General features: G+C 38.5%; 1 long non-coding RNA gene across 1 annotated transcript in view; it reads right to left on the minus strand.

The window, feature by feature from the left end:
* Positions 1–301: 301 nt before the first annotated feature.
* Positions 302–17492, minus strand: part of LOC130541223 (uncharacterized) — a 38906-nt gene continuing 21715 nt past the window's right edge. The window contains exon 4 of the long non-coding RNA XR_008955267.1: positions 302–492. This is a non-coding gene — a long non-coding RNA (uncharacterized LOC130541223). The remainder of the gene's footprint in view (positions 493–17492) is intronic.

The following is a 17492-nucleotide window of genomic DNA, read 5'->3' on the forward strand; positions in this document are numbered from 1 at the left end:
GAATGACATTGAAGTAATAATGTTTTATACTATCTTAGTATTATATATTATCTAAATGTAACATTAATGTATATATTTATGTACATATGAATATATATGTACAAAATATACATACATACATATATACTCAAACACATAGAAAACCTATACATATATTTCTGGAGTGAAAATATCTTTGAATTGATGTTCCTTTAGTTTATTCTGATAAGCATATAATACGTCATCTCAATGTTACATTTGTAGAGCAAGGACTTCTTTGGAATAACTTTGAACCTTGAAACATGAGGACTTTCCTCAGCCATATATTTCAACACCAATTGTATTTTATTGGTAGATCAGCTTATTGTATAAACTAGATATTTCCTGACTCTCAAAGAAATGGCTGGTTTGTGTCATTCATCCCTGCAGTCCTCATGACAGATTTTGTTTATTCTCTTTCCAAGTAATGTCAGCTTCACTTTTTATTCTTCTTGAAGATAAGAGAAGACTCTCCTAAACAATGAGGAAATCGACAAAGTAATTGTTAGCATGTATATTTCAGAAAAGATTTGCTTGCCATTTTTGGCCTATTTCATTCAAAAAATTGGAACTTAGAAATTCACTGGATATTTAACAAAGAGAGTTTTTATTCATTTGTATGCTTATTTATTTGTGTTCACTGAACCAGCTCAGAAACTGTAACATTTAACTTTACATGTATATGTATATGTATATATATACATATACACACACATATATACATATACATATATACATATATACATATACATATATGTGTGTGTATATGAGTGTGTTCATGTATATATACACATACATATAAACTTAAATGTCTTATATATATATACACACATACATATGTATCTTACTTTATATATATATATAACTTTATGTATTATATATACACACACACTTTTTTTCTGGAAGATATAAGCAATTTAAAAATTAAACAGAATCATGTTTAATATAAATTGGCACACAATAGATATTTGATAAAAAGTGAATAAATGAATGAATGATTCAAGTTAACAATTCACTTTCAAAATCAGTTTTCCATTTCTTAATTTTGGCTTTCTTACCAAAAGAAGGCGCCTTTCTTTACTGCTGCTAATAAAATCTGGAGGGATTACAGGCATGAGCCACCACACTCAGCCTTGAATTAGGCTGGGTGGTCATCAAAGAATGGCGAAGAAACTTTCATTGACCACAGGAATGTTGCATGGCCCTAGATTTCCAAGCGCACAGGAAATGTCAAGCCCACCATCCATGTAGTCATATTGGGCGAATCTAGGCCAGTTCCTCTAGTGAAAAAGAGTATCATAAATGCCTAGTTCACATTTTGTCTCTGAGAAGGGGGCAAAGAGTTGAGGCAGTAGTGGAAATTTATTCTCGAAAATTCAGATCTAGTAGGGAAAAATCTGACTAATAGACAAGAGCACAATAGAGAAAATATATAATTGTTTTAATGGGTGGCCTTCTACCAACCCTAACTTCAACAATTATTCAGACATTATGAATCTTACTAAGACATTAAAAAATAGATCTACATTAGGCAATGATTTTCATGGTGGAGTTATAAATGAGAGACTTGAGATTCACGGTTTCTAAAACCCTGAATCATCCCTCCAAAATCCTGAGGTCAAGTATTAACCCACACCTATGGTACCTACAAGGCACCTGCACCAAGTACATAGCACACATTATCTCATTTAACCTCAAAACAACTCTATAAAATACTCCTTCTAATATCCTTATTTTATCAGTGAGGAAAGAGAGGCAAAGAAAGACTCAGACTTTGGCCACCAGTAAATGGTTGATCTGGGATTTGAATCTAGACCTCTGCTATATAGTCCAAGCTCTTTAGCCACTGAGCCTTTTTTTCCCTTTTCTTTTTTTTTTTTTTTTAACTAAAACAAATTTGAGAAGTTTTAAGCAAGATGAACAAAGAGGCAGATAAGGGAACTTTCACTTGAGTACAAGTTTTATTTTTCCTTTTTCTTTATTTTTGTTCTCACATTCAGCTGAAACTCTAAAGTCTCCCCCACCCACTCTCCCATTCAAAACCTTAATACCAATGCAACAAAACCATTTCATTACAACAACCTATAGACCCTGTAGGTCAATCTTCTTGCAGCCTAGCTCTAAATGTGCACACAATGATGTACTATGAAAGAGGAGATCAGCTTCCCTGGGGCAGCTGCATGGATGCTGCACATCAGGACCTGGAGGTCACCAGCAAGGTTGTCCCTGAAAAGCACAGATGACTGATGACCCAAATGCACAAGGGGCCCTGGAAACCTCTTTTATCTTAAGTCCCCCAGTGCTCCCCAGTCTTCCATTTCTTCCACACCTTGTTTTTCATTCTTCATGCCTATGGATTTACTCTTCTGCCTGGCTTTGATTAGCCTATCCCACAACCAACCTCCACTCTGCTTTCCTGTCCTCCCTAAGAGCCAAAAGCACTCTGACATGAGGGAAGCACTCCATCATTGTGATGGGAAGTGTCAGGTGCACAAGATAAATGCAAATTTCATGGCACCGCTGCCTCATTCAGCCAAGTTTTATGAGACTGAGAAAACTTGGAACCTTATGCTGTGGGGCCATTTGGTTGGCAGGGAGAAGAACAGACTTTATCCAGCACTGTCTGTTGGCAGCTCTGGTGCTAGATTTATACAGTGAGTTGGAGATGGCTTTGGCGATTGAGGCTGCTGCTTAGCCAGCTGGGGGCCTCTCAAGTGAGGGAAGAGTAATGGCGTGAATCCTGGGAGAGAGCGTTCCACCTAAGCACTCCCACTGGCATCTTCAGCTTCCTACTTCAGACTGGAGAGCTGGTCCCAATGAGACTGGCCTCACACATGGAGCAGTCTCCAAATTTCAAGCCACTCTTCTCTGGTGCACACCTTACTAATAAAACCTGGTTCCAGCAAAGCTGGAGCAAGAAAAAGATTTCTCTGGTGAGAAACTAGGTCTGTTTTGTTATTTGTTTTTGAGTTTGTATTTTTCTATTATAGAGGATGTTACTCTATCTGCTTCCAAATGTATTATCCAGAGGAGGCATACACCTGGGAGAAGAAATTTCATACAGACTGTGGCAGAATGGCAAACAAAAAAACCAGCTAGGATTCTGGGGCCAGACTGCCCAGAGTTTGAATACAGCCTTCTTCCCTTACCAGCTCTGTGTGACCTCGGACACATTTTTAATCCTCTTTGCCTCTCAGTTGTCTCTGTTTAAAGTAAGCATAATAATAGCACTTATCTCATGATGTAGTTGTAGAGATTGAATGCGTTAATAAGAAGCAAAAATGTAAAGCACTTAGAACAAGACATAGTCAATGGTGACTTAATACGCATTGAATTTTGGCTACTATTAGTTCAGCAAATGCACTTTCCCACTTCTCGCATGGTTTGGTTTTCTGCCTTCTAGGAGTCAATCTGAAGACCTGTGACCACAATGAGGAATTTCAAAGGGGATATTCAGTACTGCCTGGATATTTTAAATGGACAACCAGATAGCACAGGAAGCAGCCCAGCTCCAGATTCTAGGCTTGCAGATGGTGATGCTGGAAAGGGGAAAAGAAACGTGAGTATCTCTGTAATCTTTGTTTGAGAATTGCAGGAATGTGCCATCTCCTCTCCACAGGGAGAAAAGACCTATGATGGAAGGTTAAGTATGTAATTATCTCTTCTAATGCTCTGATACACCACAGTATATAGGAAGATATGAGACCAAGACCAGTTCTTTAAAAGTGGAGTGAAATTCTTTGTGGAGAGCAGTTCAGATCTTGAAGACCTTGGCAATAATTCGCAAACAAGGAAACTGACATCTAAAATAAACATGTTCCTTGGCCTCACAGCCAGACAAAAGCAGAGTCAAGATTAGAACCCCAGTTCTAAGCTCTTATTTCAATGTTCCTGTATTGCAGCTCTCTAGGGAGCCCAGCCTTCCAGCAGGGTAGCTCCTTTTGAAATGATGTTATTTTCCTCACCAAAATCCTCTCTTCCCTAGGTACTGTCTCTTGACAGTGGCTAAACTGTCCAGGCATTTAGAGTCATAGGTTAGTAATCATCTAGTACATCAGCACATGTATATAGAGAAGATGGTCTTCAAGGTTTTGGTATAAAGGGGTCATGAATTAGGTGATCAATTTTGGGAGGTGATTACAACTCACACAGTTGTTCCTCTTATCAATGGGGTGGGCAGATTTGTTCCAGAACTCCTGCAGATGTTCAAGTCCCTTATATAAAATGGCATACTATCTGCATGCAACCTGTGCCCATCCTCTAATAATTTAAAGCATCTCTAGATTACTTATAATACCTAGTACAAAGTAAATACTATGTAAATAGTTGTTATACTGTACTTTCAAATTTGTATATTTTTATTGTTATATTACTTATTATTATAATTTTTTAGTATTTTCTATTCCAGGTTGGTTGAATCTGCAGAGAAGGGACTCACAGATACGGAGCACCCACTGTTTACCAGACACTGAGCTAGATATTTGGGATGCCACAGAAGAGTATCAAGAATCACCCCTGCCCTCAAGCAGCTTTTAACCATTGAGCAGACACCAGGGAAGGGCCAGAGGAGCAGAGTGGGTGGAAAAGGATATTGTGAGACTTTGACAGAAGTAGGAGTAGGAGGGATATGGGAGGAATTGGACTTGTTTGGCCTTTTAGGGTTTTCAGCACAAATCTTTGGAATTACTGCATCAATAGTTTATGTGTACTTACTTAAGGTAAACTCTATTCTGATTTTTTTCCCTAGATTTTTTGGAAAGCATGTTCAGAAAGCCTCTTATCTTCCCTAGCACAAAGATTGTTTTAACTCTAGCTTAAATAACAATAGTAAAAGTGATCAGGGTAGCTATCATTTGTTGAAAACTTACTGTGTGCCAGACCCACTGATAAGAACTGTGAGTTAACAGATGATTCATTCATGGCCCAAAGGAGCCCTGTCTTTCCTGAGTTTTCAAGTTCTATACAGAACGGTCTCCTGTTTAGCCTTGCTAAACTTCGCACTGAGGAGGGGGCCTACCTCGGGAGTCCCAAATGAGTGATACAAAGCACAATTCATAAACATGTCCGACAACTTCCTGAGGAAAGAGCTTTCCAGAACCCACACACCAAATCAAATAGTTAAGAAGAAAATGAGAAAAAGGTTTTAATTTAAATCAATTATACTTTTAAATTATTTTCTTCACACAATTTATTAGAAGAAGAAGAAAACCCCCTAAAGTTCTGAAGAAATATTAACATAACATGCCTGTAACTCATGCTGTGTTTAATGAGAGGTGCTGTTTTTCCTGCCATGGGGCCATAGCCCAATGAGTGATGGCTCTGAAAAGGGTCACATACATATTCATCAAATTCGACATGCACATGTAAACTGGTTTTAATAGGCCATGACAGCAGAAGTTGTATCGGGCAAATAGCTGCATATGCGCTCCTTTCCTCCACTGGCACATTTAGCCATTAACACTCTGGTATCCATGGATGAAATATTAGCTTGTTAACTTCAGGCCATCAGTTGTTGTTGATTCTCAGTAGCAACTGAGGGAAGAGATCCCCTCTGCTACTTTATTAGGGGAGAAGCTTGAACTTCAAGATGCTCATTTTACTTTCATGGTGTCATTAATACCATTTTGTTCCCTGAACTTGGAGTCCAGAAGATGCATGAAAATTGTTCTGACAAAAATTGATATTATACCCAGTTCAAACCTACAGATGGCATGGGACAAAAACTGATATATCCAGTTCAAACCCACAGATGGCATAGGTTTTAAAACTTTTTCTTAATACATTTCAATGCAAGATCCATTTTCTTCAACTGTCAACAATTTTGAAGGTCATCAAAGCATGCATGGTTGTTGGTTAAGTGGACATTAGCAGCAAATATGCATCCTTCTAAGACTCTCTCCTTCGTTTTTTGATGAATACATTGTCAAGTTCAGAAGTGAACTAAATTATCACAGTGCAACCGAAGCTACACTCGATTCATTTAAAAAAAAAAGGACCCTCAAGTAATAAAGTGAGATGTCTATGTTTTTTAGAAGCTACCATACAAGAACAAGACCCAAAGCCCATTATTTCAAGACACTCAGGCCCTGAGTTAACATTGATAGATTATCTTTTTGCAACCATCTGGAGGCCCCTGGCTACCTCAACCATCAACTGTTGGATACCTATATTTAGTTAAACAGAAGAATCTTTCATGGACCATTTACATTTAGCCTGTTCTGTCAGTCAAGTTTCTTCCTAGATTGAGTTGGTGTTTTGTTCTACTTTCTGTTAAACAAACAGCTGTACATTTGAATCACCAAGGTATTGGGTCTAACCAAAGTGACCTTTACATAACATGTTGAGGAAGAGTTTCATAGCTTGGAAACAAATCTGTCATTCATAGTCAATCACATTTTATTACTGATCTCTTGTTCCTCATCCCCATCCTTTCCTGCTTCTTCTCCAAATCAGTGATGAATCCTTGCCAAAAAAAAAAAAAAAAAATTCTGCCCTTTATTCACCAATAAGTGTTCCAGATCGTCACATGCTTAAAATAGGATCAACTTTAGTTGCCAAGATAGTAAACAACACAATAAAATAATTTATCCACTAATAAAATTATACTATATGGTGAGAAAATATATTAAAAAAGTAATTAGTTGAATAAATTAACTGGATATTTGTCTCTTTGTCATGAATATATTTTCCTTGGCAGAATGAAGTATATGTAGGACCCCTGTTTTTTTTTAGCTTCCTCATATTTAGTTGTGAATGAAGAATACACTGGATCCAACCCTATGGATATTATATAGGGAACAATTTTCTAAAAGAAACCTACAAACACTCTAATATCAGATATTGTACTGTTCAAGTTAGAGGTGTCAGATCTATTCTGGCTTTTTCAATGGAATATATTTGTCTTCATTCTCAGACTTAGTGTCTTGGGACAAGATAATTTAAGGGAGACTGCGATTAACATAGGCCAGCTCTCCCTTGTAATATATGAGTGGGCTCAATACAATGTATTCTAATGCTGCATTACAATACAGTGATTTTTATGCCCCACCTTCCATACATTTAAGAGTTGTGAGTGACTTTACATGTTTTGAGCTACTCTCAATTGAGAAGATTATCACCATGTCAATAAGTGACATAATGTGTGTTCAGTATTTTCCCAGTTCTGGCTTAGGCTCATTAGACCACTGCTGCCAAAGAACACAGGGCACAATTTGCTTGATTTCTGCTTTTTTAGAAAAAAAGGCCCTCCATTTCTAACTGTTTTAATTACATTTCAGTGCAATTAGGAAACTCATCCCTAGAAAGCAAAGTTGCTTTCTGTGACTGGTGAGCAGAGGCAGAAAATGAAAGGCCGGCTCTTCCTTGGCACTGCTGCCCATCACTAAGAGGTGGGAATGACTGGTGCACTTGGCTGATTCAGGAAAATGCCATCTGGTATAGATTTCCTTTCAATTCATTGGGAGGAATTCAGGATCATGGGCAATAATTGAAAGCTGTTGTCTTGGGGTGATATTTTATTTAGCTCCTTTCTTTCTACTTAGTTTCTGGAAACCAGGCTATCTGCCCTAACACACATCTACTTATTCTACCTGTATTCACACTGGTGACAAATCCCTCTTAAGCTAAGAGTGCACACCCATAAATAATGTGCAGTTTGCATTTATTCTTCTCCAAAGTGCTGTAAACATCAAGGCCTACTTATCGGAGGTGTATGCATGGTAACAGAGGGTCATTGAGAACTAGGGCCAAATGAATTGAAGTAAGCAGAATGAATGGCGTTGTTGGTCATAACTGAATGCTGTGTCTGAATTGAGTCCACTCAAAGTAGATCACATATGACTTTAATCCACTGCTCTGCCCAGCTTTCTCAGAAGATAAATCTGTCTCCAGTTGTTATTTACATATTATCATTTTACTGTATGTCACTGTCATAGTTTCAGACTTGAGTAAATCCACATTTAAATAGCGATTTGTCTCCTTTTGATAGTAAATATTCTCATAAGTGGTGGTTAGGATTAAAGGGAATTTGTCGACAGTAGGTAAAAGGGGCTATTTAGGATTAAATGAAATTATACACTCAGCCAAGAGAGCCTTCATTGGGAAGCCCAGTCCAGCAGGTGCCAGTTGTCCCACAAAATTCCCCCTTTGAAGGTAGAGTGATAATTCCCTGAAAGGAGAAAAAGAAAAGGAGGGGTGGAGGAAATGCATATACAAATGTTCTCAGCTCTCCAGACTCCCTGGGAGGGGGCAAAGCCTGCCGCAAACAGCCCTGGAGACACCACCACTTAAAGGTTAGCAGAGAGTTCTTTTGAGGTGACATTTAAATCTTTAATAGCTCCCAGCCAGCTTGAGCAGGAATAATTTTCTCTCCCTGAAAGCTGGGAGCCAGCACTGCTCAGTTACCTGTCTACAGAGGATGTCAGGGTGTGGAGGAAACCCAAGTGGGGCAATTTGGGAGGAGGGGGCGGAGCCCGCCGGTGTCTGTGGGCCTTGCCCTCCGCCCTAATTGCACCAAAGGCCGAAAAAAGCTTCAGGTTGCACGTTAGGCCCTTGCTGAGATTAGCAATTATAATATCAGTTTCCCCCAAACAGGGCTGACAGAATGGCTGGGGGAGCAGAGGTGACTTAAAGTTTAGTAAGTCTCGGGGAAAGTTTACTGTCTCCTGCTGTTTTCTGGCCCACAAATTTGGCCTTTCTACTACCCAGCACTGGCCACAAACAGTAGGAATCCTTTTCAATCACTATTAGCAACACTTCATTTCTGTCATATTTGACCCTTGGCAAACTACAACTCAGTGAAGAACATTCTTTCCAGAAAGGAACCAGACATCATTCAGCTAGAGACGATTTACTGTGGGACATGGAGCTTATTTGCTTTTGTTGAGCCCCTGGAGCTACTCAGCCCGTTAAAATGGATTGTCCTTTTGCACAGCCGTGCCGGTGGGAGGGTCATTCCTGAGAGGCAGAGAGGGGGTGGAGGCCAGCCCTGGTCTTTATCAACTTGTCATCTGTTCCCATTGCCCTGAGCCAGGATCTTTGGAGTGCACTGCCTGCCCAAGTAACCTATTTTGCAGCTTGTCTTGAAAGCAAGGCATATGTTAGGTAGTCAAGAACATCCCCTTTCTCCTCCATGTCAAGGCCATAGTGGTGTCTCCTCCAGTTTTTGCTTATATTTAATTTGCTTGGATATGAAGAAAGAAAATAAAAGCTAACCAAAACACTGAAATCTTGAAAATGACTTCAATCAACAGAAAGGCACATTTCCCCAGCTTTTCCTTATATACTACATGAGACAGCATTTGGATTTTTAGTCTATTTTTTTTCCTCTCCCATCCATTGTCTACCATGGGAATTTCTAAGCAGTGCTAAGAGGACCCTGACTCAACAGTCTCCTCTCCCACCTGGGTATCTTTCATTGTTATTAAAGAAAGTGGGTAAAGGGGAGTTACTATTTAATGGTACAGAGTTTCTGTTGGGGATGATGAAAAAGCGTTGGGTGTTGATAACGGTGATGATTCTAGCGCATTGTGATTGTACTTAATGCCACTGAATTGTATACCTATGAATGGCTAAAAGGATAAATATTATGTACATTCACAATATTAATCTAATGTTAATATTAATAATTAATATTAACTCAGCCCCTATATGGCTGAAATGTCTGACTGGTGCTTTCTTTCCTAGCATCTTCTCCTAGGAAGCAGATGGTCTGCACAGTGACCTGTATAGTAAGAAAGGTTAAGGCAGCCACAAAGAACCAACCTGGGCTTGCTTCAGATGGAACTAGAAACAGAGATGGGACAGCCAGAATTAGAATGCACGTCACTGGGCAGAAACATGGACAACCCACTAAAACATGACCTTCATGGACGTGGAACACTCAGATGGCTTACAGGCTGCAAATTAGGAACAAGATGGGCCTAAGTAAAAATGATGGGAACTGTCTTCTCACAATAACCCACAGACATTTAAAGAGGTGAGAGATATGGATTTCCAGAAAACCACACATATCTGGGGGAAAATAGGGGTCATTCTCCAGAGGCTTTGATCCATTAGTTGGCATTTCACAAAAGGCGGCCAGACCGTGTTGATTCGACAACAGAGGTGTAAGCTGGGACCAATTAATTTACACTGCTTCATGTGGGAAAGGCAGCAAAGCCTGATATGTCCATTTTTAGTCTTAACAAAAAGTATTTGTGCAATGTTAACATAGTTTATACAGTTTATGAAATCAACAAATGATTTGATCTTTTGCAAGCACCAACACCCCTTGAATAAGCTTTTTTGAACTGCCCTGGTCAATCCTTGTGACTTGTGTTTTAAGTACTCTTTTTAAGTTCAGAACAGTGTAAAATTTAAAATCCAAGCCGTATTTTTCTTTTCTTTATAAGAATTTAAGCATTGGGCTGATTTTAGGCCTGAAGCTTTCATTGATGCTAGAGTCAATCATGAATGACTAACCTAGACCTTCTAGGAGGATTGCTAATTGGTTGCGACTCATTACCTGGAGCTATAAGAATGGCTAAAAAGAAGTAGCCCCATCTGAGGAGAGCCTTCTATGGTCACTTCAGCCTGGGATTCATTCCCTTTCTCTCAACACTTAACAGTGTTTTGATTATTTATTGGCAAATAATCTGCTAAACTCGGGAATCTCTGAGGTAGCCCATGGAATATACTGGACACAGAGAATCTGGATTTCCCAAGGCATCAGTGTGCTTTGGGGCCATACCTAGAAGCCACGCACCTCAAATTCTGTGGTTTATCAAGTTCAATAAATTGTCTCTACCTATCTGAGATAGAGGAATGGACTAAATGTGAGGTAGACTTCCAAGGGACAGGACCACATAAGTAGCAGATTTATTTTATTCAGAAAGGGCGGCCCCTCATATATATATTAGAAAAATTAAATCACTCATTTCTCATATTCCAAATACTACCACAAATGAAAGCTGGCCTGGGACTCTCCCTGCCCCAGTCTTCACCGAGACCCTAATGTGATAGATATGATGCACAAAGGGGTGGTAGATGGACCCCCCTCTCCTGTGCTTATAAAGACTGATAAAAAGAATGATCTCAGAAACTGTTTCCGAACTCTTTGACCACTCAACCAGATGCAGCAGATAAAAGAGATTATAGAGGAAAGAGGATTTTTTTCAAGAAGAGTGGGGAGGATTTTTTTTTTTTGAGAGAGTTTCCAGTGTTGTCATTTCATCTTCCCTTCCTGTGGGTGAGTGGAAGGGGGTGTTCATACTCACATAAACCAAGTGAGCAGAGTTTCAGGAAACTACTTAACACGAGCTGGGTCCCTGACTAATGCCTGACTCTTGGGATGGTGAATTTGGGTCTGCCTGCAGCCTCAGGCATCCGAGGGCCCTTTGTGATTGCAGGAATGCCAGCACCTCTCATGTGATCTGGAGAAGGCTGGCTGGCTGCCTGCATTGGTGGTGGAAGGTAGTGGCGGAGAGACTGGCCTGCACTTTCTGAGTTGGCAAGACAAGAGATGCAAGCGTGTCTCCCATGAATCATGTGAGGGAGGTGTGGAAGAGAAGACCAGTGTGGCATTGCATTGGGTTCTGTCCAATATGATCTCCTGGAGCAATGACACACTCAGCACCCACAAGGTACAGGTGTCCCACAAGGGGCCAATAAAGTCCTTTGGGAAGCAGACTAGGTATTAAAAGTAGAATTGCTACTTTAAGAAACATGTGACAGTATAAATGTCTAATTTAATTATTAATAAATTTATGGATCAGTCTACTTTTACTATGTTTGAGTCAATTTCAAATAATTTCTGTTTTTCCTGATGTGACAATTATATAATTCCATTCATGTGCTGCAAAATAGAAGTAACCTGAAATACAGCAGTTTAGCAATTTTCTTCTCAAGAAGTTTCAGTGACTACCTGGAATACAGTTTCATCCACCAGAGTTAAGAGAACTTCAGGAGGAAAAGCTCTAGCAAGGAATCTCTTAATAGGATAAATATGTGCCCACAAGGAAAGAATGAGTTTAACAGTACACCAGATCCAGAGAGCATGGTACTTCTCAGCAAAGTGGCATTTTTCTATCCCCTTACTTCTCCCCACTCTCTGTCACTCCTACCTTCAACCCCGGGGTAGGAGAAAAGCCACAGGTGGAGGGTGGGGGAAGCTGTCTGTGTAAGCTGAGACAGAGTCCAATAGAAAGACAAATGCTTCCCACACACTCACTGTTGCAGGGTCTCAGCCTTAAGCAGGTACAAGCTAGAGTTGAGAGGCAACTTAAAGGTAAGTCAGGCTTTGGAGTTCTGATGTGATTGGGTCTTTTAATTATTTTGTGACTTGGTTCTGTGACTTAATGAATTGAAGTGACCCAGTGACTCTTTATTATTAGACAGTGACCAGAATTGTTGCAAGTAGCCCGAGTTTTCATTCAGAGCAGAAAAAGTGAAATAAAGTTTAATGGAAACTGCCACTCCATCTCAACTTACCAGTTATTCTACCAACGGCAGTACCATTGACAAAGATATCCGTATTAATGAGGATGTTAGGGCCTAAGACAGCAAGTCACAGTCTGACAGAAGAAGGAAAAGAAGACACAAGAATAAAAATGAAAGCACTGACCAAGCCACAAATGGCTCATGAGAAAATGTATAAAGTCCTTCAGGAGGCAGACTTGGTGTTAAAATTAGAATTGCTACTTTAAGAAACATGTGAAGGTATAAATGTATAATTTAATTATTAATAAATTTATGGATCAGTCTACTTTGACTATGTTTGAGTCATTTTCAAATAATTTCTGTTTTTCCTGATGTGACAATTATATAATTCCATTAAAGTGTTGCAAAATAGAAGTAACTTGAAATACGGCAGTTTAGCAATTTTATTAGTGCCAGTCGGGTACTATTCAATAGTCAACCTGCCAGATCCAAGTGACAATAAGCACGTAAAGATGATGACTTACATGTGTATCCAGTCATCCTAATTCCATTATACGCTCTGTAAGACAAAGAACCATGTTTTATCCTTTGGCACTTAATAAATATTTGTCAAATAAATGAATGATTAAGTAAATGAATGAATAAGATATGCAGCCAATTATGCATATCATTTTGATTCCCATTCTTTAACAAATAGAATTCTACTTGTACCTAAATTACCAAATAATTGCCTTATTTTACTACCTGGCTAGTAGAACACTAGCTATAGAAATCCTCTTACTTGAAATTGATCTATTTGCCAATTGTCAATTTTGTTATATTACTCCATCTGTTAATGCCATTGAAATAAATGCAAGTCACAGAGCCAGATGAAATGAAAAGTGGGTAAATTGAGTAGCAATATATGTTACCTAATTATTACACTAAAAGTAAAAAAAAAAGTACTGTAAAAACTGTTTTTATAGCTTTAAAGACTATATATAAATATTTTTTACTTCGTAATTTACATTCGTCACCTATAACAGAGGTGATAAGAAATGCAGGAAAATAATTCATTTTTCAAGTGGCAAAGTCATCTTCCTAGTCCCAGGAAACAAATAGGAGGTTGGTTTTCCTATTCTGTGGACTAACTTGCCTCGCGGTGGGCATGGGAATCAGGGAACCAGGGAACCAGTTGCCTCCTATCCAAACAAACCGTGTATCAGAAGACTTAGTGAGTAAGTTAGATTTTCAGAGAGGAATAATGTTGAGGTGCTATTTTGCTTTCCCTAGTTGAATCTGCCCTACATGGATAAGCCAGCATCTCTCTTTTTCCAGAACAGGCCTTTCCAGGAACAAAATATTAAAGGGTGAAAACCTGCCAAATATAATTGGTAAGAATCATTTTAGTCTCAGATAACTGTTTTTTTTTCTCTAATCTTTCTCAGTTGTAGCAATATGATTTTGTCAAAAACAACATTGGTCAGATACTCTAAGAATCCTTTTGGGTCCCCATTAGTGACTCTTTCCACCAAGCTTGACCACAGCAAACTGCAACCGTACTCTCAACATTCCTTTGAGAAAGCAACCCAACATTCAACTACCACAGATTTATGGTATGAAAAATGGCATTTCTAAGGACCTTTGAAAAATGTTAAAAATGAACATGGCTTTGCTGTTATTTTCCACAGCAGGAATCTAAATTTATAACTACTACTTCTAATCAATTTGGGAACTGCTCATAGAGCTAGAGAAAAAATAAGTTCACATGCCGCATTCTTCAGTTATCATTATATATTACAACTGACTTTCCACATCACATTGAATAGTTGCCACTGTAAATGTGTAATTTTCCACATGCTTTTGTTTTAAATTTTCAAAGGATCCTATTACCATCCTATGCCTAGGAACTAACACATTTGTGTCCAGGGTGGAGAGCTGTTTATCTTCTTCACGCAATTTTTCTTGCTACGTTGTGTAAGTGTAGATGGTTTTTTGATTGGTTATTGAAAGCCAAGAAATACCTTTTAAGCAATTTGTTTCTTAGAACATTTTGTCCACCTCATCACAGTGATGTGTCTATGAATGCTCTGTTTGCAATACTAAGAAAGATCATTTATCTTCTACTAGTACCTTCATCCATTGCAACCCTTTATTGCCAAAGTGGGTCAAACATTTGGCACTTGAAATGTTTAGCACTTAAAATTCCAGATAGACTAGTGATAACATGACTTAAACACAGACAGTCTTTTGAAAAAAAAATTGAAAGAGAAAACTTTAAAGTTTCAGCAACACTTCATAGACATGAAATTGATCCCCAACCCAAACAACTCTATGCTCCATTATCATAGAGTAAATTTCAGAGCTATTTAGGTAGAACATAAAGTTCAGAGAGTCATGTGACCAAAAACTCCAAGAGCAAGTAAATGCACCAGAGGTCAAAGGGCATGGAGCTGAAAGAAACATCTGGATTCCATCTTTTGAACTTTTAATGGAAAAACTGATCACTTGGTGCACATCTGGGGGTTTCGACAAGAAGAAAAGGTGGGTTTTTATGTGGGGGTTTGCTGTAGTTTATCATCCTTCCCTTGTGTTGCATATTAATCTATCATGTTAGTTATAATGCTGGTTATAATATTTGGGATATCTTAGAACACTACTGAAATTATGTTGTTTGATTATCTCTTCCACAGAGTAAGATTTTGCTTTTTTTAGTTTCTTTACTTCAAGTTTTGCTCTAACAGGAGCATCCCAGAAAAAAAGTTAGGGAACTCACTCATCTGTGAAGACTGTACTTTCCCTGGGGAAGCTGTTCTTATCCTTCAGCAAGAAGAACTATTTCTTTTTTTTCTTTTTTTTTTTCGAGACAGAGTTTCTCTCTGTTGCCCAGGCTAGAGTGCAGTGGCAGTGATCTCGGCTCACTGCAAGCTCCGCCTCCCGGGTTCACGCCATTCTCCTGTCTCAGCCTCCCGAGTAGCTGGGACTGCAGGCGCCCGCCACCATGCCCGGATAATTTTTTGTATTTTTAGTAGAGATGGGGTTTCACCGTGTTAGCCAGGATGGTCTTGACCTCGGGACCTCGTGATCCGCCCTCCTCGGCCTCCCAAAGTGCTGGGATTACAGGCTTGAACCACCGCGCCAGGCCAGGAAGAACCATTTCAGAAAACCCAGGGAAGTGGCCTGTAGCATCCAGCCAAGCTAGTTCACTTCCTACACCCCAGATTAACTCTCTAAGACATCTAAATATAAAAAAAAGTCTCAGAAAAATCTCAAAGAGCCTTTAAAGCAAGTGACCTGGTTTTTACCACATTGTTCCTGGGTGAAAGATGTGTCTCAAGCACAAATAAAAATAACACAGATCTCTTTGCTGGAGAGTTGCAGGGTTTTACTCCCTGTCTATTACTAACTGGGATACCATGAGCAAGTCACTTAAATTCTTTAGACCCTAGCTTTCTCATTTGTAACATGATGGTCCTGGACTACTTGTTTCAGACTAGTTTGTTTTCAGCAGTGATATTTTATGTGCATTGATCATTGTCCTGGATCTGGCACTAAAAATAGCTTTTAAAATTTCTGAGGATGTATTTTTCAATTTCTGCAGCACTATCCCATGCCTTATTTCCCTTGATCTTGTGGGCAGATGTGGCAACTATTACTCTCCCCATTTTGAAAGGAGACCACCAAGGCTTACAGAGAGGTGAGGTACCTCATTAGCACCCATCTACTGGCCACAGAAAGGTGATACATTTCCTTCCAGCGCAGCACTCTTTCCAGGATGCAGAGTGACTTTCATTTCCTGTGATTAACTTTATGAAAATGAAATTCCTCATCAGCAAGATCCATGCCACAGAAAAGCTTATCAACTGATAGATGTTAACCAAGGAAGTGCTCCCAGAATTCTGAGCAAAGGCATTGGGGCAACTGCTATTTTTTGAGAAGGAAATAGACAAATACACAAGAGAAATAATCAAGCTGTAATAGGACACCTTTTTAAACTGGAAAAGAGCCTAGTTTTCAGATGTAAAAAAAAGGCTCACCATTAACCAGTCAAATTTAATGAAACTATGAGCATCTGAACATAATGTGCCTTTTTAAAAAAAAGTTTTAAAAGTAAAGAAAGATCTTATACTTACAGGTATTAAAACAAGGGACTGTAAAACATAGGGATTAAGAATTCAGGGTTTGGGATCAGAAATGTAGCTTTGCCATTTACTCACTGTGAAACCATCAAGTTTAAAAAGGCACTAATTGGTATTCTTAATAAGACTTGTGAGGATTTGCTTTTATATCTCAAGAGCAGGCAATCATGCAAAAGGAAAATTTTACTACCTAGAATGTTTCATTGGAGATGAAAATTATGATTCATAAATTTAAAACACATAGGATTGTGTGATCAACACATTAAATACTACCGAAAGCTGAGTAAGAGAATTAGAAGGTAAGAGGGGGAACTCTTCCCAAAATCAGAGAAAACATGAGTATATTTACATGATGAAATAAAAGATAGGTGACTGAGGGCAGATATAAGAACTCCCTAAGGATTCTACAAGAGGTGAAATAGTAAATGGAGGAAAAGCAATAGACAGTGAATTAATAGACAACTTTCTGGATTTAGAAAAAAATAAAAAAATAATTTCAACAAGATGCATCAAATATTAGGTAAAATTAATGAAAAGTAATCCCCCAGTTAGCAATTGCTGAGCAAAACTGTTGATTTTTGAAGATAAAACATCCCATTACTGTTCTGTTATCTTCAAAGAAAAGATTATATAGATGATAGATAGATAGATAATGCTCACCCATATATGTGTGTATAAATATATGAACTGTAATAAACATGTAAATATCACACACATATGTATATAAAATTATCATCAGATTTTCCCTTTGAAATACTAAATGCCCAAAGATAATTGAATTACATCTATTTACAGGAAAGACTATAACCTAGAAATTCTAAATCCAGACAATCATTTATGTGTGTGCAATACTAACAGAAACATGTAGGAAAACAGATATTCCAACCATATATCCAAATGTAAAAACATTACTTAATGATTAGCTTAAACTCACTGGTG

The sequence above is a fragment of the Pan paniscus genome, chromosome 12 (assembly GCF_029289425.2).
Source record: "Pan paniscus chromosome 12, NHGRI_mPanPan1-v2.0_pri, whole genome shotgun sequence".
NCBI classification, from domain to species: domain Eukaryota; kingdom Metazoa; phylum Chordata; class Mammalia; order Primates; family Hominidae; genus Pan; species Pan paniscus.